The 23,665-nt window shown below is 43.0% G+C and overlaps 1 protein-coding gene and 1 pseudogene across 4 annotated transcripts in view; one reads left to right on the plus strand and one right to left on the minus strand.

Moving 5' to 3' along the window:
* The window catches only part of LOC105473925 (phosphodiesterase 6D), a 57,488-nt gene that overhangs the window by 20,275 nt on the left and 13,548 nt on the right, over positions 1-23,665 (minus strand). The gene's annotated exons all lie outside the window — the stretch shown is intronic.
* On the plus strand, positions 11,353-11,416 carry LOC112425240 (U6 spliceosomal RNA; annotated as a pseudogene).

Here is a 23,665-nt window from a genome sequence, read left to right on the forward strand (position 1 = left end):
GAGTTACTATACCCGGCACATCTTAAGGGGTGGTGAATTATGCTCTACTTCCTTGAGGGATAAATAACTATATGAATTACTTGGAATTATACACTGGAGATTTATCTTCTCTCCGCATTTGTTTTATTCAATCATTTATTTATATCAGTCCAGCTGTTTTTTTTTAATAAAATGACTGCTCTGATACCTAAATTTTTATCGCCAAGATGAAAGTATTTCAACACTAAGAAATCTGCTTAAAAATATTTATTTGAGATACTTATATGTAAATCTCAGGAATTCATTTGAGTTATGGGGGAAGATAGAAACCATAGGGCATGTTAGTTTATAGTCAGAAGAAGAAGCTGCGAGAGGGGAAAATACAGTTGGTTTAGAGCAGAACACCTGCTTTGGAGTCCAAGTTCTATCATGTAGCAGCTGTGATCTTAGATCAGTCATTTAACCTGCCTGAGATTTAATGTGTAAACAACAGATAATATGAAGGCCTTACGGTTGTTCCAGGATTATATGAAATGCCTACAAAAATGGTTTAGAGATTATAAAACATGATATAAGCAAGTGTAGGACATTATTATACCATAATTCTTCAGGATTGAAAGAGGCAAATTATGGAAGTAACTTTTTATGAACAACTTCAAATTCTCTAATAAAAGCATATATTATTATCTTATTCTTTCTCTAAAATCTTCAAAAAGGAAAACACGACTGAAAGCTTATTTGTATTAATTAATGTTTGACTTGAGTTTTATTCATTCAAAACCTTGTAATTCCTGGAAAACCTGCTGCAATCTTTTGTGCTGCTCATATATTAATCTTCATCTCTTTGCTCATCCTATTCTGTGTTAGAGATAAGGCCTGAGTCTACTTTTATACTTGTATTATATATATTAAATATTAGATATATACAGAGCAGAAATTGCATTTGAGAGATTTGAGTTTTTTTTTTTTTTTTTTTTTTGAGACGGAGTCTCACTCTGTCGCCCAGGCTGGAGTGCAGTGAGGCAATCTCAGCTCACTGCAAGCTTCGCCTGCAAGCTTCGCCTCCTGGTTCACACCATTCTCCTGCCTCAGCATCCCGAGTAGCTGGGACCACAGGCACCCGCCACCACGCCTGGCTAATTTTTTGTATTTTGAGTAGAGACAGGGTTTCACTGTGTTAGCCAGGATGGTCTCAATCTCCTGACTTCGTGATCCGCCCGCCTTGGCCTCCCAAAGTGCTGGGATTACAGGAGTGAGCCACCGCGTCCAGCCTTCTCTTTTATATTATTGGTCCAACAGCCTCCCAACTAATTTTTCTCCTTCAGTCTCTGGTCCATTGTTTCTCAAAGGGTGGTTCCATGCCCTTGTTAAAAATGCTGTTTCGGTCGGGTGCGGTGGCTCACGCCTGTAATCCCAGCACTTTGGGAGGCCGAGGAGGGCGGATCATGAGGTCAGGAGATCGAAACCATCCTGGCTAACACAGTGACACCCGTCTCTACTAAAAAAAAAAAAAAAAAAAAAAAAAATTAGTTGGACGTAGCGGCACACACCTGTAGTCCCAGCTACTTGGGAGGCTGAGGCGGGAGAAAACTCTGTCTCAAAAATAAATAAATAAAAAATAAATAATAAAAAATAAAAATATAAAAAACCACCAGCTTTCACATAGATGAGCTTTTGCATGGAAATACATTAAATAACAAATAAAAAACTTAAGAAACCCCTCTAATCTGGCTTTTACAATCTAATACACTGTGACAAGAGTGCCAGTCCTAAAATACAAACTGGATCATAAAATTACCTCCTCTTCAAAAACCTTCAGTAGGTTTTCACTGTTCAGAGAAAAGTGCTAACTTCTTAGCTTAGTATTGAAAGTTTACATTGTGGCTCAAGATCTCTCTCGTTTCCCCTTCTGTTTTACACACCTTCCTACACCCATTCTCAACCAGGCACAGTGAATCCAGCCTCTTATAAGGCTTCAAACATCAGCAACATCAAAAGAGTTGAGTGGCCTTTCAGGGACCCAATCAAGTGTTATGATGACCATAGGACCACATCAGGCAAAGATGATAAAGGAGGGAGGAATAAACTTTTCCCTAACTTAGAGGATCCCTGTGGAGGTAACCATGACAGAGGAAAATGGGAGTAACAAAGAGAGCAATTATTGTTTTCAGAGGCTGGCTACAATTGCCCCAGATGTACCAACTGCAGAGTAAAGCCAGCCATATCACCCCAAGAGAATCTCTCTAAAATGCATCATCTCTATAGCCTTCACTTCCATTGCTGTGAGAAGAAAACGGCTTTTGTTTTTTTTTTTTAGACAGAGTCTCCCTGTGTTGCCCAGGCTGGAGTGCAGTGGTGCGATCTCAGCTCACTGCAACCTCCGCCTCCCAAGTTCAAGTGATTCTCCTGTCTCAGCCTCCTGAGTGGCTGGGGTTACAGGTACCCGCCACCACGCCAGGCTTTTTTTTTTTTTTTGGTATTTTTAGTAGAGACAGGGTTTCACCATGTTGGCCAGGCTAGTCTTGAACTCCTGACCTCAAATGATCCACCTGCCTTGGCCTCCCAAAGTGTTGGCATCACAGGCATGAGCCACCACGACCAGCCTGCTTTTGTCTTTTTTTCATATGAGAACGCCATTAATGCCATGCAGCAAAACTTATTCCAAAGAATGGCAGTTTCTCATTGTGTAATGAGACTAAGAGAAAGATAATAGACTAGTTAAGTGCCCTGGCCAAGGTTACAGAGGAACAATAAAAGGATAATCTTCTTTTTGCTCTGCTATCACCTTATCCTTTCTTCCAAAGACTAAATTTTACCCTTATTTCTTACAATGAACTAAATGTTTATGTCCCCTCCGAATTCATACATGAAATCCTAACCCCCAATGTGATGGTATTAGGAGGTGGGGCTTTGGGAGGTGATGAGGCCATGAGGGTGGAACCTTCATGAATGGGATCACTGCCCTACAAAAGGGACCCTAGAGAGCTTTCTCTTCTCTTTGAACCACATGAGGATATGAGAAAACAATAGTCTGCAACCTGGAAGAAGGCTCTCACCAAAACCTGAACATGCTGGTACCCTGATCTCAGACTTCTAACCTCCAGAACTGTGAGAAATGTTTCTGTTGTATATAAGCCACCCAGTCTTTGGCACTTTGTTACAGCAGCCCGAAATGACAAAGATATCGCTATTATAAATTTTAAAAATTACAGTGCTTTTTTTTGGTAATGAAATAAAGAACAACTTATTTGTAAAAAGACCCAGAAAAACTAAGTCTTAAGCACTTCTATAAGCACCAAAGTGCTCAAACCAATGACAATTCTGATTTCAGTCATAGGCTCCCAATTCTGGGGAAGCTGAATGCTTATGAAAGTGATTCACGCCCAGTCTGCAATCCCAGCACTTTGGGAGGCAGAGGTGGGCGGGATCACTTGAGGTCAGGAGTTCAAGATCAGCTTGGTCAACATGGTGAAACCCCATCTCTATGAAAACACAAAAATTAGCCAGGCATGATGATGGTGGGTGCCTGCAATCCCAGCTACTCGGGAGGCTGAGGTGGGAGAATCACCTGAACCAGGGAGGCAAAGGTTGCAGTGAGCTGAGATCATGCCACTGCACTCCAGCCTGGGCGACAGAGTGAGACTCTATCCCAAAAAAAGAAGAAGAAGAAAAAAAATCAACCACAGGCATGAGCCACTGCACCCGGCCATGGAATTCCTTTAATTTTTTTTTTTTGAGACAGGGTCTCACTCTGTCACCCAGGCTGGTGTGCAGTGGTACCATCAGGGCTCACTGCAGCCTCTACCTCCCCAGGCTCAGGTGATCCTCTCACCTCAGCCTCCCAGGTAGCTGGGACTACAGGCGCACACCATCACACCCAGCTAATTTTTGTATTTTTTGTAGAGATGGGGTTTTACCATGTTGTCGAGGCTGGTCTTGAGCTCCTAAGCTCAAGCAATCCACCTGCCTCAGCCTCCCCAAAGTGCTGGGATTACAGGCATGAGATACCGAGCCCAGCTATTCACTGGAATTTTTAAGGTATAGCACATCCATTATTGGTCAGGGGCTTCATTGTGACAGGAAAGAGTTTGAGTCATGTTAGGTGATAGCTTCTAAAGATCATACCCCATTTAGATAGTGAACCTCTTAAAAAACCAAAATTGGCCGGGTGCAGTGGCTCACGCCTGTAATCCCAGCACTTTGGGAGGCCGAGGCCGGTGGATCATGAGGTCAGGAGATCGAGACCATCCTTGCTAACACGGTGAAACCCCGTCTCTACTAAAAATACAAAAAATTAGCCGGGCATGGTGGCAGGCGCCTGTAGTCACAGCTACTCGGGAGGCTGAGGCAGGAGAATGGCGTGAACCAGGAGGTGGAGCTTGCAGTGAGCCGAGATCGTGCCACTGCACTCCAGTCTGGGAGACACAGCGAGACTCCGTCTCAAAAACAAAAAACAAAAAAACAAAAAAACAAAAAAACAGTTAAGTGGTCGTGGGCTTTCTTATGGCTTAGTTTGCCTCAACTCTGTAATGTAATAAAGACATGATTTTTTGTGAAGATTCAATAAGATGCCATGTATAAAAATAACAGAACATCTGGAACACAGTAAGTACTCACTAGATTAGTATTAATATTGTCCAAATGTACTCTTTTCTCTGGTTATATAGGCTTTCTTACTAGCTTTTGTGCACTATTATTTTTCTCTTACATTTAAACTTTTAATATTTAGGTGTTGTTTCCTCATACTTGACTTCATGTCATTACAGTCAGTGTGCCAAGCCCTGTATTAGGGGCTTTACATATATAAAATCCTGTGAATTGGGTCTCATTACATCTATTACTTCATTTTCTGGATGAGAAAACTAAGTTTTACAGATATTAAAAACCTTAATATTAAAGAGCTGGGAAATAGTGGGATAAAGATGCAGGCAATACTTTTGGTTGACTTTTTTTTTCTGCTGGTTTTTTTTTTTTTTTTTTTTTTGAGATGGAATCTCACTCTGTCACCTAGGCTGGAATGCAGTGGTGTGATCTCAGCTCACTGTAACCTCTGCCTCCCAGGCTGAAGCGATTCTCCTGCCTCAGCCTCCTAAGTAGGTGGGATTACAACCCCTGCCACCATGCCCAGCTCATTTTTGTATTTTTGGTAGAGATGGAGTTTTGCCATGCTGGCCAGGCTGGTCTTGAACTCCTGACCTCAGATGATCTACCTGTCTTGGCCTCCCGAAGTGCTGGGATTACAGGCGTGAGCCATTATATCCAGCCTGGACATGTGTGGCCCCTTGATCTTTTAAAAAAATTTTTTTTGGCTGGGTGCAGTGGCTCATGCCTGTAATTCCAGCACTTTGGGAGGCTGAGGCGGGTGGATTACCTGAGGTCAGGAGTTCGAGACCAGCCTAATCAACATGGTGAAACCCCATCTCTACTAAAAATACAAAAATAGCTGGGCGTGGTAGCAGATGCCTGTGATCCAAGCTACTTGGGAGGCTGAGGCACAAGAACTGCTTGAACCCGGGAGGTGGAGGTTGCAGTGAGCTGAGATTGTGCCACTGCACTCCAGCCTGGGCAACAGAGCGAGACTCCATCTTAAAAAAAATTTTTTTGTTTTTTTTTTTTTGGTAGAGATGGGGTTTTGCCATGTTGCCCAGGCTGGTTGCAAACTCCTGAGCTCAAGCAGTTCACCTGCCTCAGTCTCCCAAAGTGCTGGGATTATAGGCGGGAGCTACGGTGCCTGGCTGGAACTCATTTTAAATAGCAATTTGGCACATACTGAAATGTAGTATATATTCTGGACCAATCTTAAATCGTATACATATGTATTTTTTGAGACAGGTCTCACACTGTCACCTAGGCTGGAGTGCAGTAGTGTGATCCCAGCTCACTGCAGCCTTGGACTCTCGGGCTCAAGCGATCTTCCACCTTAGCCTCCTGAGTAGCTGGGGCTACAAGCATGTGCTACTGCACCCAATTTGTTGTAGAGACAGGATCTTACTATGTTGTCCAGGCTGGTCTCAAACTCCTAGGCTAAAGCGATCCTCCTACCTTGACCTCCCCAAAGCATTGGAATTATAGGCATGGGCCACCTTGCCCAGCCTCACTTTTTAAAAATAAAAAAACTATTACTTAGGATGAACAAATTCCAAGCTGACAACTACAGATAGTTTTTGACTAATGGTTAAGAAACCAAAAGAAAACTCTAGGGCAATAACTTTGCTACGTATCCAAAAATGAAACATGTATCTCACTCATTTAATTTACTGAATATATTAGCATTTGTGGCCAGTGAAATATATATATATATATATAAAAAACAGAGAGTCTTGCTATGTTTCCCACACTGGGTTTGATCTCTTGACCTCAAGGGATCCTCTGTCCTGGCCTCCCAAAGTGCTGGGATTACAGGTGTGAGCCACCACACCAGGCCCAGAGACATATTATTATTATTATTATTATTATTTTTTTTTTTTTTTTTTGAGACGGAGTCTCGCTCTGTAGCCCGGGCTGGAGTGCAGTGGCTGGATCTCAGCTCACTGCAAGCTCCGCCTCCCAGGTTTACGCCATTCTCCTGCCTCAGCCTCCCGAGTAGCTGGGACTACAGGCGCCCGCCACCTCGCCCGGCTAGTTTTTTGTATTTTTTAGTAGAGACAGGGTTTCACCGTGTTCACCAGGATGGTCTCGATCTCCTGACCTCGTGATCCGCCCGTCTCGGCCTCCCAAAGTGCTGGGATTACAGGCTTGAGCCACCGCGCCCGGCCCTATTATTTTTTTTTCTGAGATGGAGTCTTGCTCTGTCGCCCAGGCTGGAGTGCAATGGTGTGATCTTGGCTCACTGCAACCTCTGCCTCCTGGGTTCAAGAGACTCTCCTGCCTCAGCCTCCAGAGTAGCTGGGATTACAGGCATGCACCACCATGCCCAGCTAATTTTTGTGTTTTTAGTAGAAATGGGGTTTCACCATGTTGGCCCGGCTGGTCTCGAACTCTTGACCTTGTGATCCACCTGGCTCAGCCTCCCAAAGTGCTGGGATTTCAGGTGTGAGCCATTGTGCCCAGCCCAAGAAATATTCTTTAATTTTGTGTTTTCATATCTTATTTAAGAGTCAAGGTACTATCCTGACAGGCAGTAAGTATAGTATACATACATCGTCAGATAAATCAAGTCTAAAAATCTAATCCTTGGGTAGGTACAGTGGTTTATGCCTGTAATTCCAGCACTTTGGAAGGCCGAGGTGGAAGGATTGCTTGAGTCTCAGAGTTCCACAGCTGCACTGAGCTATGATAGTGCCACTGCCCACCAGTATGGGTGGCAGAGTGAGACCCTGTCTCTAAAAATAAAAAAAATTAAAAAATCTGGCTGGGCATGGTGGTTGATGCCTATCATTCCAGCACTTTGGGAGGCCAAGGAGGGTGAATTCCTTGAGCTCAGGAATTCAAGACCAGCCTGGACAACATGATGAAACTCCATCTCTACAAAAAACACAAAAATTAGCCTGGCATAGTAGCATGCGCTTGTAGTCCCAGTTACTTGGGAGGCTGAGGTGGGAGGACTGCTTGAGCCCAGGAGGCAAAGACTGAAGCCGAGAATGCACCACTGTACTCCAGCCTGGGCCACAGCATGAGACCCTGTCTCAAAAAAAAAAAAAAAAAAAAAAAAAAATCTAGTCCTCAAATTTTGATATAATTTTAGGTTTAAAGTTTCTTAATTATTTTCCTCCATCTTTCCTGCAGAATAGTTACCAACTTCACAGTTGTTCTACACTTTTAAAAAAAGACTAGTTAAGTACAGTAGTGTAAAGACTTATTGATATTAAGTAATGATCATCACATAATTGGTATAAAAGAAAAAACAAAGGTCAAATTAATCTGGATTTGTATATGACCGTTTTAGATTATAAGAAAGCTGAATTGGACATTTCATTTGCCCAACATTTACTGAACACTTATGAGTGTTAGGCTCAGGGCCAGGATATACTATGATTAATAAGACACGGTTTCTGCACTGGTCCCTGGAGTTCTTCTCCAGGTAGGGAAACCACCAGGTAAAAGAATAATTGCAATGCAATATGAGAAGGACTATCTATAATGCAGGCTTGTACAAAGTACCATCTTCAGCTTGCGAAGGCCTTGTGAGATAAGATAAATATCAGTGTCTAAAACATGCTTCTGAAGCTGAATATCCACTCACTAACTTATATCATTTTTCAGCACTGTGCCACACCCAGGTGTCTCATCTCTTCCCGATTTGCATACCCAGACAAGATAGCCAAAGTCAATGGGGCCATAGTCTCAGGTTAAGGCACAAACTCAGATCAAACACTACTCAAAGGAACCTACATCCTTTAGGTACCAATAGGTACAACTTCTGAAGACTTTAGGTCATGACGTGCCTTGTAATCTTTCTTCTCAAGAATGCTAAGTTTAAAAGCTCAGTTAGAATTCAACTCTGTAAATAAAATATTAGGCCTAGGCCCGGTGTGGTGGCTCACACCTGTAATCCCAGCACTTTGGGAAGCTGAGGCGGGTGGATCACCTGAGGTCGGGAGTTTGAGACCAGCCTGACCAACATGGAGAAACCCCGTCTCTACTAAAAATACAAAATCAGCTGGTGGCGCATGCCTGTAATCCCAGCTACTCAGGAGGCTGAGGCAGGAGAACCACTTGAATCTGGGAGGCAGAGGTTGCAGTGAGCCGAGATCGTGCCATTGCACTCCAGCCTGGGCAACAAGAGCAAAACTCCATCTCAAAAAAAAAACAAAAAACAAACAAACAAAAAAAAAACATATATAAAGCCTATTTCTCTGAAAATAAAACCTGTGCATTTCTGAAACTTTTATATACAGATTCTGGTAGAGAAATGTTTAAAAGAGGTAAAAATATGACGACAGAGCTTTTCTCCTGCAGAATAAGCCACTGTGTATCTTTATAAAAGTTCCCTAATTAAAGAACATCTCTCTTTCCTTTTCATCATAAAGAGACCATTAGCAAAATTACTCTCTTCCCCTATAATGCAAGCAGACTGGGGCAAGAACAGAACAGTTTTGGGGGCAGATCATTTCTTTTGTTGAAGTTGTTGGAGTGGTATTTATTCCCAAAGGTTTGGGAAAGAAGATATACTTGACTTTATTTGATTACAACATAGCTTGGCCATCATACACCACTGAGGTTTACAAGATGTTGCTCTAAGGATTTTCCAGCTTTCCATATCATAATGTACACATTAATGCAGAGGAAACTCAAACTGTAAAGATATACTGGTGTCTTGAAGTACAATTCCAACCAAATCAATGGTTCCTTTATTTATTAAAGACAGGCTGGAGTGCAATGGCACAAATGAAGCTCACTGCAGCTTTGAACTCCTGGGTGCCAGCGATTCTTCCCACCTCAGCTTCTTGGGAAGCTAGGACCACGGGTGCAAACTACTACACCCAGCTTGTTTTTTTTTGTTTTGTTTTGTTTTTTTGAGAGACAGGGTCTCCCTCCGTTGTTCTAGGCTGATCTCTTATCTCCTGGCCTCAAGTGATCCACCTACCTTGGCCTCCCAAAGTGTTGAGATTATAGGCATGAGCCACCACACCTGGCCCTAAACCAAAGATTTAAAGAGAAAGTTTAGAAATATAATTCCAAGGCCGGGCGCGGTGGCTCAAGCCTGTAATCCCAGCACTTTGGGAGGCCGAGGCGGGCGGATCACAAGGTCAGGAGATCGAGACCACAGTGAAACCCCGTCTCTACTAAAAATACAAAAAATTAGCCGGGCGCGGTGGCGGGCGCCTGTAGTCCCAGCTACTCAGGAGGCTGAGGCAGGAGAATGGCGGGAACCCGGGAGGCGGAGCTTGCAGTGAGCCGAGATCGCGCCACTGCACTCCAGCCTGGGCAACAGCGTGAGACTCCGTCTCAAAAAAAAAAAAAAAAAAAAAAAAAGAAATATAATTCCAGCCATAGGTTGCAATCCAAACATCATTAAGAATTCCCTGTGGTGAAGCATCTTCTGAGAAAGTGAAGTCAAGCTTGTGTGTTAGGTTTAAGTGCTCAAAAAAAAAAAAAAAAAAAAAAAAGATAGTATTCAATTTACTATTGTTGTAAAAGCCTTAGAGAAGGGCTGATCTAACCTCACTTCCAGATATCTTTTCTTTTTTTGAGACAGGGTCTCACTCCCATTGCCCAGATTGGAGTACAGTGGTACGATCACAGCTCACTGCAACCTCAACTTCCTAGGCTCAGGTGATCCTCCCACCTCAGCCTCCTGAGTATGTGGGACTACAGATGTGCACCACCACACCTGGCTAATTTTTTATATATTTAGTAGAGACAGGGTTTCGCCATGTTGCCCAGGCTGGTTTTGAACTCCTGGGCTTAAGCAACTCGGCCTCCCAACAGACATCTCCTTTTAAACATGTCCCCTCCTGTGGACCAGGACAATTTCCAAACACTGAAAGTTTCAAGAATTAAACAATTTATTTTTTTTCTTTAGATGGAGTTTTGCTTTTGTTGCCCAGGCTCCTGGAGTACAAATGGCATGATCTAGGCTCACTGCAACCTCCGCCTCCCAGGTTCAAGCAATTCTCCTGCCTCAGCCTCCCCAGTAGGTGGCATTAGGGGGGCGTGCGACCACGCCCAGCTAATTTTTGTATTTTTAGTAGAGACAGGGTTTCACCATCTTGGCCAGGCTAGTCTCGAACTCCTGACCTCAGGTGATCTGCCCGCCTCAGCCTCCCAAAGTACTGGGGTTACAGGTGTGAGCCACTGCTCCTGGCTAAACAGTCAATTTCTTAAAAACCTCATATCAGTATGTAAATAAAATTAAGGTAAAAATTCAGTTATCCTGGGTCAGGATTCACTTTATTTATTTATTTATTTATTTATTTATTTATTTATTTTTGAGACGGAGTCTCGCTCTGCCGCCCAGGCTGGAGTGCAGTGGCCAGATCTCGGCTCACTGCAAGCTCTGCCTCCCGGGTTCACGCCATTCTCCTGCCTCAGCCTCCCGAGTAGCTGGGACTACAGGCGCCCGCCACCTCGCCCGGCTAGTTTTTTTTGTATTTCTTTTTAGTAGAGACGGGGTTTCACCGTGTCAGCCAGGATGGTCTCGATCTCCTGACCTCGTGATCCGCCCGTCTCGGCCTCCCAAAGTGCTGGGATTACAAGCTTGAGCCACCGCGCCCGGCCAGGATTCACTTTAAACAATATAAAAGCCTAATTAATAATGTTTAATGGTATGTTCATAATGTATTGATATGTGAACAGGAAGAATCTTTTTTAATTAAAAAGCAGTTTACAAAACATGTATAATGTGATCACAGTTATTAAAAATTATATTTACACATATATTTCCTTTACCAAAGGAATGACTGTTATAGAAAGTTTGGAAAATAGAGGACAGTGCTTGCTTGGGCAGCACATACACTAAAATTGGAATGATACAGAGAAGATAAGCATGGCCCCTTAAAAAAAAGAAAACAAAGGACAAAACAGCCGGGCGCGGTGGCTCAAGCCTGTAATCCCAGCACTTTGGGAGGCTGAGACGGGCGGATCACGAGGTCAGGAGATCGAGACCATCCTGGCTAACACGGTGAAACCCCGTCTCTATTAAGAAATACAAAAAAAACTAGCCGGGCGAGGTGGCGGGCGCCTGTAGTCCCAGCTACTTGGGAGGCTGAGGCCGGAGAATGGCGTGAACCCGGGAGGCGGAGCTTGCAGTGAGCTGAGATCCGGCCACTGCACTCCAGCCTGGGTGACAGAGCGAGACTCCGTCTCAAAAAAAAAAAAAAAAAAAAAAAAAGAGTCCTGAAGGCCGGGCGCGGTGGCTCACGCCTGTAATCCTAGCACTTTGGGAGGCCGAGACGGGCGGATCACGAGGTCAGGAGATCGAGACCATCCTGGCTAACACGGTGAAACCCCGTCTCTACTAAAAAATACAAAAAACTAGCCGGGCGAGGTGGCGGGCGCCTATAGTCCCAGCTACTCGGGAGGCTGAGGCAGGAGAATGGCGTGAACCCGGGAGGCAGAGCTTGCAGTGAGCTGAGATCCGGCCACTGCACTCCAGCCTGGGTGACAGAGCGAGACTCCGTCTCAAAAAAAAAAAAAAAAAAAAAAAAGGACAAAACAGAAATAACTGTAATCTTATAACCCAGAGATTACTGGGTTTAATATTTTGATGTATATATTTCTAATTTTTTTTTTTTTTTTTTTGAGACTGAGTCTCGCTCTGTCGCCCAGGCTGGAGTGCAGTAGCCGGATCTCAGCTCACTGCAGGCTCTGCCTCCTGGGTTTAGGCCATTCTCCTGCCTCCGCCTCCCAAATAGCTGGGACTACAGGCGCCCGCCACCTCGCCCGGCTAGTTTTTTGTACTTTTTAGTACAGACAGGGTTTCACCATGTTAGCCAGGATGGTCTCGATCTCCCGACCTCGTGATAAGCCAGTCTAGGCCTCCCAAAGTGCTGGGATTACAGGCTTGAGCCACCGTGCCCAGCCATATTTCTCATTTTTAATGCAAATATGCTTCTCCCCAATAAATGTAACTGTAAAGGAGTTTTTTAGTTATTAGCTTTGCCTATCTACCTACCTACCTAACCTGTCTGTCTGTCTAAAACGGCATCTTAGACAGACAGACAGATAGGTAGGTAGACAGTGCAGTAGTGCACATGGCTTACTGTAGCTTCAAACTGTTGGGTTCGAGGGATCCTCCTGGCTTGGCCTCCTGAGTAGCTAGGACTACAGGCACCCCCAGCTAATTTTTTTTTTTTTTTTTTTTTTTGTAGAGACAAGGTCTCACTATGTTGCCTAGGCAGGTCTCAAACTCCTGGGCTCAAGTGATGCCCCTACCTTGGCCTCCCAAAGTGCTGGGATTATAGGCACGAGCCACTGCATCTGGCCACATCAACTTATATATACCTTGTATTCTAAGAAGCTAGGGCAAATTATAAGAATCACATACAATAGTGGTTCTCAGCCTTGGCTGACTATCAGAATCACTTGGGGGGAACTTCTAAAACTCCTGATTCCCGGACCTGACCTTTCAGACCAATTAGAATCTCTGGAGATGGAACCCAGGCATCACTATTTTTCAGAGTTCCCCAAGTGATTCCACTGAAGCCAGGGTGGAGAACCACTACTTGACAAAGTGTCCCCTAATCCCTGACCCTTGAGCAAAAGGTGATTTACAACAGGGATTTCTTAAATTTTTATTTGCATACCAATCATCTGGAGATCTTGTTAAAACACAGATTCTGGTTCAGTAGGTTGGGTTGGGACCTGAGATTCTGCATTTCTAACCAGCTCCCAGATGGTGGCAATGCTACTGCCCCAGGGACCATCCTTTGAGTAGTTTTAGGCTACTAGAAAAGAAAACTCTCATAAAGAGTGAAAAGAAAAAAATTATAGCCACTAAAGCCCATACTCTACACAAGCACACAGGGAGAGGTGGTCTACAATAGATGAACAGAGGGTTAAGGCTGGGAATTAAAAGATGTTTCTAGGCCAGGCATGGTGGCTCATGCTTGTAGTCCCAGCACTTTGGGAGGCTGAGGCAGGAAGACTGCTTGAGGCCAGGAGTTCGAGACCAGCCTGGGTAACATAGGGAGACCTCATCTCTATTAAAAAAAATAAAAATAAAAAAAATTAGCTGCGCATGATGGTGCATGCCTGTAGTCCCAGCTACTCGGGAAACTGAGGTGGGAGGATTGCATGGGCCCAGTTGTCAAGGCTGCAGTGAGCTGGGTTCATGCCACTGCATTCCAGCCCAGGCGACACAGTGAGACCCTGTCTCAAAATGAAAAAAAAAAAAAAAAAAAAAAGCAATTTTAAAGGGAAAAAAAGGGAAAAAGATATTTCTAGGAAATAAGATTTTGGAGATTGGAAAGGTTTGGAACAACACATTTTTTAGGGGGAAAAACAGCCATTGGAGCTTATGTATTCGTGTGTACAAAGGAAAGCAAGCAAACATGGGGGAGAAGAGGAGTAGGCAGTGAGAGAAAAAGATCAAATGTCTAAAAAATTGTTATGGAAAAAATAAACCCTTGGCTACAGTGCTGGAAAGGGATAGAAAAGCACTATAAAGGGATCTGTGGAATCTACTTCTCTGCCAAAAACATGTTTGGGAAGCAGAAAAGCTAATAAACTGAAGTTGGTGTAGATTAATAACCAACTTCCATCAACTCCCTCCTGGAGACATGAAGAGACCCCAGGAGTATAAGTCTCCCCTGGCAGTGCTTTAGGAACTAACAACAAACAGTGAATTACTGCCCAAATGCTTCTCTTTGTAAGCAATGAGAATGGCAAGAAGCTCAAACATGGCATCCCTTTGCAGATTCTTGGCAATATCCTTCTGGGAATTTCTAAACTTACAGGCAGGCTAGAGATATAGCCCCCAAAACAGGGGAAAAAAGTGTTTTTCTCCTGAGGGCCTTCACGTAGAAATGAGAAATGTTTAGTATTTCTTAGAACAATAAGGTAAACATTTAATGTAAAGATATTCATAAGTCACTACCAGACTTTCATACCTTCAAAATAATTTCTAAGAACAATAAAACAGGAAAACCTTCATGTAAATTAGTTGGAGCAATTATTTGAATCAGCTGGTATACTTTATCAGCTAGTCCTTATCAAAGGGGTCACATCCAAGTAAATTTCTGTTTAAATCAATACAAGAAAGTAAGGGAAAGACTTTACCAAGATATGGAAAGAATTCTGTTGTCACATGATTTGTGTTACACATCACTTAGGTATACGAAACTCTGGCAGAAATGTATGCAGTCTTCACATTCAGTATCTATTTACTGTACAATGATGATGGCTAAGATGTACTGAGTACTAGATACTGTCCTAATAATTTAGATATTATTCACGTATAAATTAATCCACATAACCCTATGAAATAGGCATTATTATTATAGCTCTTACATGGATGAGGAATCTGTGGTTTGAGGATGGTAAGTTTTTGCTTCATTTCATTGCTCAAAGGTCACAAAGCCAATAAGTGGTCAAGTTGGTTTTTGACTGCCTGATTCTAACATCCATGATTTTTAACTTTATATGACACCTCCAACTATCCTGCATAACCAATTTGTACCAGGGAGAGACTGAGGGATATAAGATGAATAAGTCATGATCCCTACACTTATGGTACAAGACAAGTAGTTCCTCTAGGACATGAGATTAGAAAGGCATTTCCAAATGCTCCAGGATACAAGATGCCAGATCAGATTATGCTGCTAGTGTATTCCACAGGTCAAAACCCCTATACTTTTGGGGCCCTTGATTTTTAAACTTTTTAATATACCCTTAGTGGTTAAAAGGCATATTTATAAAAAGGACATGCTGCAAGCCTACTGACACTATTTTCTAGCTCAGGCAAGTTTTCCAGAAATTACTGAACCACATCAATTTATATAATAAAGGGGATAAAGCTATAACAATGTCCAGCTAATGGATCTAATATCAGTTGAGAGAATGATCTCTTCCATATTCAAGTGATAGAGTGTTGCCTGATAACTTGGTCCATGAATACATTAGAATGGAGACAGAAATGAGTCTAAGACTAAGGTTGTGGTCTCTCTTCTGAGACCATTTCTATAAAATCTCCAAAGGCTAAAGGGAAATCACATTCATTGTATTAGCCCAACAATGGCTATAAATCAATACTTCTTAACCTATGGTTCATAATCAATGCAGACAGATAAAGTCTTAACTATTTTGCATTTCTCAGGGCTAGCTTTCTAACAGTCTTGTTTAACTTAACTGCAGACAGTATAAGGCCAGGGCAAAGGTGAACAATATTTCCAGCCTTATCTGGCATTTAGCTATATTCATAGTTTAAAGGTAGTCCTCAAAGAAAGAAGAGGCGGGGTAAAAGAGCTAATATTTGAGTACCCACTTTCAATATATATGTCACGTGCTGTGCTAACAGCCCCTCTTTTTTATTTTTCAATCTTATTTAATACTCATACCCACATAAAATAGTGGTGCTCCCAGCAGTCAAGTATCTTTCTCAGGAATTCACAGCTGCTAAATAATATAGCTAACATTCAGGCAGAGGTCTGTTCACACTACATACCCTTGGGAACAGAAAGGCTCCAGGGAACTGCAGAGTCCTGGGTGCCTTTGTGACGACATTCTTCCAGGGCTAGAAGAGCTGAGAGAACTGATGAGAGTGTGAAAAAGACAAGCAGACTCCCTCAAACATACCATGGAAATGGCCCTTTTGCCCTTCCTAACAATGTTCTCTTGGGGATATGCTTAGTAGAGAAGGAAGATGATGTATTGAGTTATTGACTTTGTACTGATCCACATTGAAAACAAAATTCCATTTACAACAAAACTTCCCTGTTGTAACTTGCACTTAAATATTGTGAGCTTGCCAGGCGCGGTGGCTCAAGCCTGTAATCCCAGCACTTTGGGAGGCCGAGGCAGGTGGATCACGAGGTCAGGAGATCGAGACCATCCTGGCTAACATGGTGAAACCCCGTCTCTACTAAAAATACAAAAAAAAAAAACACTAGCTGGGTGTGGTGGCGGGCGCCTGTTGTCCCAGCTACTCGGAGGCTGAGGCGGGAGAATGGCGTGAACCCGGGAGGCGAAGCTTGCAGTGAGCCGAGATCGCACCACTGCACTCCAGCCTGGGCGACACAGTGAGACTCCGTCTCAAAAAAAAAAAAAAAAGTTGTGAGCTTAAATATTTCAAAATAATGATCTCCATTGAGTATAGCTATATGTGTGGCTATTAAAAAGTAGACCTCCTCTTTTCTATTCCTTGAATGAAACCATGATATATTTTTTTTAATCTGAAGCAGACTCAAGGACTAACTTTTTTTTTTTCCTTTTTAGACACAGTCTTGCTCTGTTGCCCAGGCTGGAGTGCAATAGTGTAATCTCGGCTCACTGCAACCTCTGCCTCCTGGGTTCAAGTGATTCTCCTGCCTCAGCCTCCTGAATAGCTGGGATTACAGGTGGGCACCACCATGCCCAGCTAATTTTTGTATTTTTAGTAGGGACAAGGTTTCACCCTGTTGGCCAGGCTGGTCTCGAACTCCTGACCTCAAGTGATTCACCTGCCTTGGCCTCTCAAAGTGCCGGGATTACAGGTGTGAGCCACCGCGCCTGGCCTAACAATTTGGTTTTAAGAACTGAAGACTTGTAGTGTTGTAAGCAACCCAAACTTATCTTAATGGACACAGAAGGCTTGTTTCAAAGTTTTTCATAAAAATATTTCTTACCCTATTCAGCTAATCTTCTGAGAGGACACAGAGGAAACAAGAAAATCTCAGACAGAGATCTTAGGTGCAGTGGCTCACACCTGTAATCCCAGCACTTTGGGAGGCCAAGCTAGGAGGATCACCTGAGCCCAGGAGTTCAAGACCAGACTGCGAAATGTAGTGAGACCTCATCTCTACTAAAAAAAAAAAAAAGAAAAAAGAAAATCGTAGGCAGAGAAAGCATTTGGCGGTATGGTCCGTACCGCAACATGGAAAAATGCACTGGTTCTAAGAGCAGTTGTCAATATTTGAAATTAATCCTAGCTGACTATAGATCTGCTCATGAGAGCTAGTTTAAATAAATAGGTTGACATCTTTGTGCAGTCATTTAGAGCAAGTTTTACATATTCAGCATGATCAAAACTATATTTTGCATAAATTCAGACAGGGGATTTATTAGTATTTATCTGTCTTGCTAGGGAGCCAAAGGAACAGTATTCACAGTGAATGATGACAAAAAGTTTGTTTTATGTGGAGGACAGCATTATTGCAGTAATCTTGAGTTTCTCACTTAATCATTTCCCTACAACTCTCCAAAGAGAGCTTCTATTCTCCTTTTTTCCTTGCCTACTACTATAATCATTCCAATTGTCTCATTCACGTATTTATTGCACAAACATGTATTGAGGTACTGTGTATCGGGTGCAAATATTGGGGATTCCACAGCTGTACCACTCAGAATGTGGCCCACAGACTGGTCCTGGTCTGTAAATCCATTTGCTACCAGCCTGTGACACGTGTTTAAAGTTTTTAGTAATAATACAGCAGGATAATTTATTTGTTGATTTCAATAATAATTTTTAAAAACTTTTATGTCTTTTTTTTTTTTTTTTGAGACGGAGTCTCGCTCTGGCGCCCAGGCTGGAGTGCAGTGGCCGGATCTCAGCTCACTGCAAGCTCCGCCTCCCGGGTTTACGCCATTCTCCTGCCTCAGCCTCCCGAGTAGCTGGGACTACAGGCGCCCGCCACCTCGCCCGGCTAATTTTTTTGTATTTTTAGTAGAGACGGGGTTTCATTGTGTTAGCCAGGATGGTCTCGATCTCCTGAACTCGTGATCCGCCCGTCTCGGCCTCCTAAAGTGCTGGGATTACAGGCTTGAGCCACCGCGCCCGGCCTATGTCATTTTTTAAAACCTTTTTTTTTTTTTTTTTTTTTAGAGACAGGGTCTCACTCTGTTGCCTAGGCTGGGGTGCAGTGATGTGATCACAGCTCACTGTAACCCCATACTCCTGGGCTCAAATGATCTTCCTGCTTCAGCCTCCTGAGTAGCTGGGACTACAGGCATGTGCCACCATGCCTGGATAATTTTTAATTTTTTTTTTTTGGTTGAGACAGAGTCTGTGTTGCTCAGGCTGGTCCTGAATTCCTGGGCTCAAGTGATCCTCCCACTTTGGCCTCCCAAAGTGCTGGGATTACAAGCTTGAGCCACACAGGCCTGGTTTTATGTTATTTTTCTAATAATGAATCTCACTATATTTTACAAAAATATTGGTCTATGAAGGATTAGAAGTAAAAACCCAATTCTTTGCCAGCTATAGTTTAAGCAGCATTGTTCTAGGAAACAGGAAGAGTAAGATAAGACTTTTGCTCTTGACAAGGTCTTAGTCTTGTGTGAGTGTTCAATAAAAAGTCTTGCCAGGTGTAGTGGCTCAAGCTTGTAATCCCAGCACTTTAGGAGGCCAAGGTAGGAGGATCGCTTGAACCCAGGAGTTTGATACCAGCCTGGGCAATATAGTGAGACTATGTCTCAACAACAACAACAAAAATTAGCTACATGTGGTGGTGTGTGCCTTTAATCCCAGCTACTTGGGAGGCTGAGGGCAAGACTGTGCCACCGCACTAGAGCCTGTGCAACAGAGTGAGACCCTGCCTCCAACAACAAAAACTCTTTCCATCCCCATACACATTTTTGAGGAACACAGAAAGTTTAGGCTTTGTAAATAGGTCTGGGGAATATTACTTTTTTTCTAATGAGCTATTAATAGGTTAAAAGGACAACAGAGAAGGGTGAGATAAGAAAGGCTGTCAACAGAAAGGATAGTTTAATAAAGATCAGGAAATCAACCGGCAACCAGGAGGCCAGCAGGTATAACAAATTGCTATATGCCTCAGGTGAAGAAGTCAAGAGGGCAAATCAAGGCTTACTGGAGGAAGACACTGAGTCCAGTCTCTGCCATACATTCCATTCTCCAAAGTGTTGTTTGTTATAGCATCACCTCCTATGGCCACTTGTTTATACCTGTGTCATAGTACTTTTTGGAGAGTACCATGAATATATTAGTTTGCAAGTCAAATTCTACAAGTTGCAAGTCAAATAAATATATTATTTATCTTTCTCTTCTCAGTGCTCAGCATGTAACTGGCACTCAAATATGTGTTGAACCACACTAAACAATAGAGGGCAAGTTCATAAGAATTCTCTTCAGGCTGAGCAACCAGAAGAGATGCTTTAAGGGTCTAGTAGACTGCAGAAAGGGCAATTTAGGCTGGGGCGCAGTGGCAGATGCCTGTAACACCAACACTTTGGGAGGCCAAAGCAGGAAGACTGCTTGAGCCCAGGAATCCAAGACCAGCCTGGGCAACATAGTGAGATTCCATCTCTACCAAAGGAAAAAAAGAAAAAAGAAAAGACAAATTAGCCATAATTTGTGGTGCGTGTTTGTAGTCCAGACACGCACCACCAATTAGTGGTGCGTGTCTGTAGTCCCAGCTACTCGGAAAGCTGAGGCAGGAGGACTGCTTGAGCCCAGGATTTCAAGGCTGCAGTGAGCCATGATCTTACCACCGCACTTCAGCCTGGGTGGCAAAGCAAGATCCTATCTCCAAAAAAAAAAAAAAAAAAAAAACAAAAAAAGTGGGAGGGGGGCAACTACTTAAACCTGCAACTCAGAAAGGAAAAAAAAAAGCAAAACCAACCCACCAACCAACCAAAAAACCTCCACTCTCCCTAAGGAGAACAACTAAGTCAGTCAGCTGAATTGCAAGTAACAATATATTAGAATTTAAAAACCCATTCTGCATTGAGTTTGAATTCATGACTTGACAGAGTACTCATAAATTATATATGGGCATGTGGCTCTGAGTAATTTCAAGGTAAGTATATTTTTCAGACAAAATGGCTGACTAAGCATATAATGATATATGCTAATGTCTACTATGGCAGACCAGAGCAATATGAGGCAAAGCTTCAAAATCAAGGTCACAGGCATAAAGAAAAACCTCTCCCTTCTCATTACTTTGGGGTGGAAGCAGCTGCAATGACTAGCAGTAAACAAACGGAGTTTCTATTTGGTGGTATCCTGAGCATTTTCATTACAGGGCTGTCTGTCTTTACTCTGTTTTCATAGTTCTTGGTTGTGGCTTTTTTCTTCCTGTTCTCTATCTTTTCACACTCTGCCTTTATGATCTCTCCCTTCTCAAACTCTCTCCTCCTTGTTTCCTTTCTGAACTCATTTCCTTCTCTTACTCCCACTTTCTTCATTAATTCTTAAATACCACTTAGTCAGAGCCCTCTTATGCTTCTGCCTTAGTGTTGGTTATACAGAGCATTCTGCCTTTAGTACCTTCTTAATGACCAATTCTAATTCACGGCCATTTAAATGCATTTCTCCACCCAATAATTTCCCAGTGATTTTCCCATTTATGGGGGATAAGGTGAGAAAATATAAATGGATCTCTGAGAACCCAGGTTTCAGTATCCTTGAAACATAATATGCAGCATTGTAATCAGTGGTGGTATCCCTGTGAAATAATACTCTTGTGCTGGCAAAGTTACTGTGCTTGGAAAGTATACCATCAAAATTCAAACTGGCCTGGGAAACAGTGGAGGCAAGTAATTTAGTAATGAGAAAAAGATCAGTATTATGAAACACAACACAGTCTTCTCCCTAGCAAAGTCAAACAATAAAACAAACCTCTCTTTTAGTCAGCCCATTATCCTACTGACATGTACAGTTATGTGCCTGGAACTGGTCAGAAGCAAGCTAGAAGAGACATATCCAAAGAGATTCTTAGAGGTCCCTTTGCACTTTTATTTGCTTCCCAGCACCTCCTGATTGAAGAAGAGATAATACAAGGCCTTTTCCCAAGGGCATGTTCTCAAAAGGGCCACTGTTTCTTTCAGGTTATTTGGAGGCACAGGGATATTGCCTTGAATCCTATCAAAATCTACATCCAGAGACGCCTGAATTTCACCCAGTTTTTAAAAAATGCTATAGTATTGGGAAGAAACTCAACTCCTTCAAATTATAACCCTTAAAAAAATAAAAGCTGGCTGGACAGGGTGGCTCATGCCTGTAATCCCAGCACTTTGGAAGGCCGAGAAGGGCAGATCACCTGAGGTCAGGAGTTTGAGACCAGTTTGGCCAACTGAAACACTGTCTCTACTAAAAATACAAAAATCAGTTGGGCGTGGTAGCACACGCCTGTGATCCCAGCTACTTGGGAGGCTGAGGCAGGAGATTGCTGGAATCCGGGAGGTGGAGGTTGCAGGGAGCCGAGATCACGCCACTGCACTACTCCAGCCTGGGCAACAGAGCAAGACTCCGTCTCAAAAAAAAAAAAAAAAAAAAAAAAAAGCAAAGTCAAAGATGATTTTGGTTTTCCAGCTAATAAGTGTCATCTGGGGGGTTTCTTCTGTTGTCACTCCAAGAGCCACAATTAATTCCCAGAATTATGAAAAAGGGCTTTCAGGTATCTAAGCTGAAGTAAAAAACAATCACTAAGGCTCTGACTTTTCTGATATCCTGAAACATGAAATCTATAAATTTACAAAACAGATTGCAATGCTAAACCTTAAAGCAAAGGTAAATAATGATTGTAATAATGTAATAGCAAGCATAGTGAATTTGAAGAGCTATGGTTTTTAAATTGAGTTGGCATGTATTATTTCATTCAAATTTTATAACATCTCCATCAAACAGCATGCATTATCCTTGCTTTTTTTTTTGAGACGGAGTCTCACTCTGTCGCCTAGGCTGGAGTGCAGTGATGCAATCTCGGCTCACTGCAAGCTCCACCTCCCAGGTTCACGCCATTCTCTTGCCTCAGCCTCCTGAGTAGCTGGGACTACAGGCGCCCGCCACCATGCTCGGCTAATTTTTTGTATTTTTAGTAGAGACGGGGTTTCACCGTGTTAGCCAGGATGGTTTCCGTCTCCTGACCTCATGATCCATCCTACTTGGCCTCCCAAAGTGCTGGGATTATGGCGTGAGCCACGCTGCCTGGCTGCATTATCCTTGTTTTACAGCTATTAAGTGACTTGTACAAAGTTAGATGGCTTAAATAAGTGATTTCCATTATGTAATGAATTCTATCTACCCACTCAAGCTGCTCCCCTAATATCTGCTTTCTTAGGTCACCAGATTTCTTGAAAGAGTAATCTATTCTTGCTGACTTTATTTCCTCATATATTTTATTCATTTTCCAATCTTGAAAGATTATACTTTTGTTTCTTTATTCTTTTTTTTTTTTTCCAGACAGGGTCTTGCTCTGTGGCCCAGGATGGAGTGCAGTAGCCAGTGGCACAATCTTGGCTCACTGCAACCTCTGCCTCCTGGGCTCAAACGATACTCCTACCCCAGCCTCCCGAGTAGGTGGGACTACAGGCACATGCTAGCATGCCTGGCTAATTTTTGTATTTTTGGTAGAGACAGGGTTTCACTATGTTGCCCAGGCTGGTCTCAAACTCCTGAGCTCAAGGGATCCATACACCTTAGCCTCCCAAAGTGTTGGGATTACAGGTGTGAGCCACTGTACCCTGCCACTATTATTGTTAAAAGATCACAATGACCTATAAGGTATCATAGGACTCTCAGCTGATTCTTTTTTTTTTTTTTTTTTTTTGAGACGGAGTCTCGCTCTGTCCCCCAGGCTGGAGTGCAGTGGCCGGATCTCAGCTCACTGCAAGCTCCACCTCCCGGGTTCACGCCATTCTCCTGCCTCAGCCTCCCGAGTAGCTGGGACTACAGGCGCCCGCCACCGCTCCCGGCTAATTTTTGTATTTTTTTAGTAGAGACGGGGTTTCACGTGTTAGCCAGGATGGTCTTGATCTCCTGACCTCGTGATCCACCCACCTCGGCCTCCCAAAGTGCTGGGATTACAGGCTTGAGCCACCGCGCCCGGCCTCTCAGCTGATTCTTAAATATCATTAATGAATAAAATTTTGATGAATTCCAAGGATTTGTTTGGTCCTTATCCTTCCTTATTCCTGACTCCAACTCACTCTTGAAATACTTTCCTTCCTCTTTGTTACTCCGTACTATCATAAAGATTAAACTAGGCACCATCTCATCTTTTAAGATCCTATTCAAGTGATAATCCTTTGTTGTTGTTGTTGTTGAGATGGAGTCTCCCTCTGTCGTACACGCTGGAGTGCGGTGGCATGATCTCGGCTCACTGCAACCTCCACCTGGGTTCAAGCGATTTTCCTGCCTCAGCCTCTC

Source organism: Macaca nemestrina, chromosome 11, assembly GCF_043159975.1.
Source record: "Macaca nemestrina isolate mMacNem1 chromosome 11, mMacNem.hap1, whole genome shotgun sequence".
Lineage (NCBI taxonomy): Eukaryota > Metazoa > Chordata > Mammalia > Primates > Cercopithecidae > Macaca > Macaca nemestrina.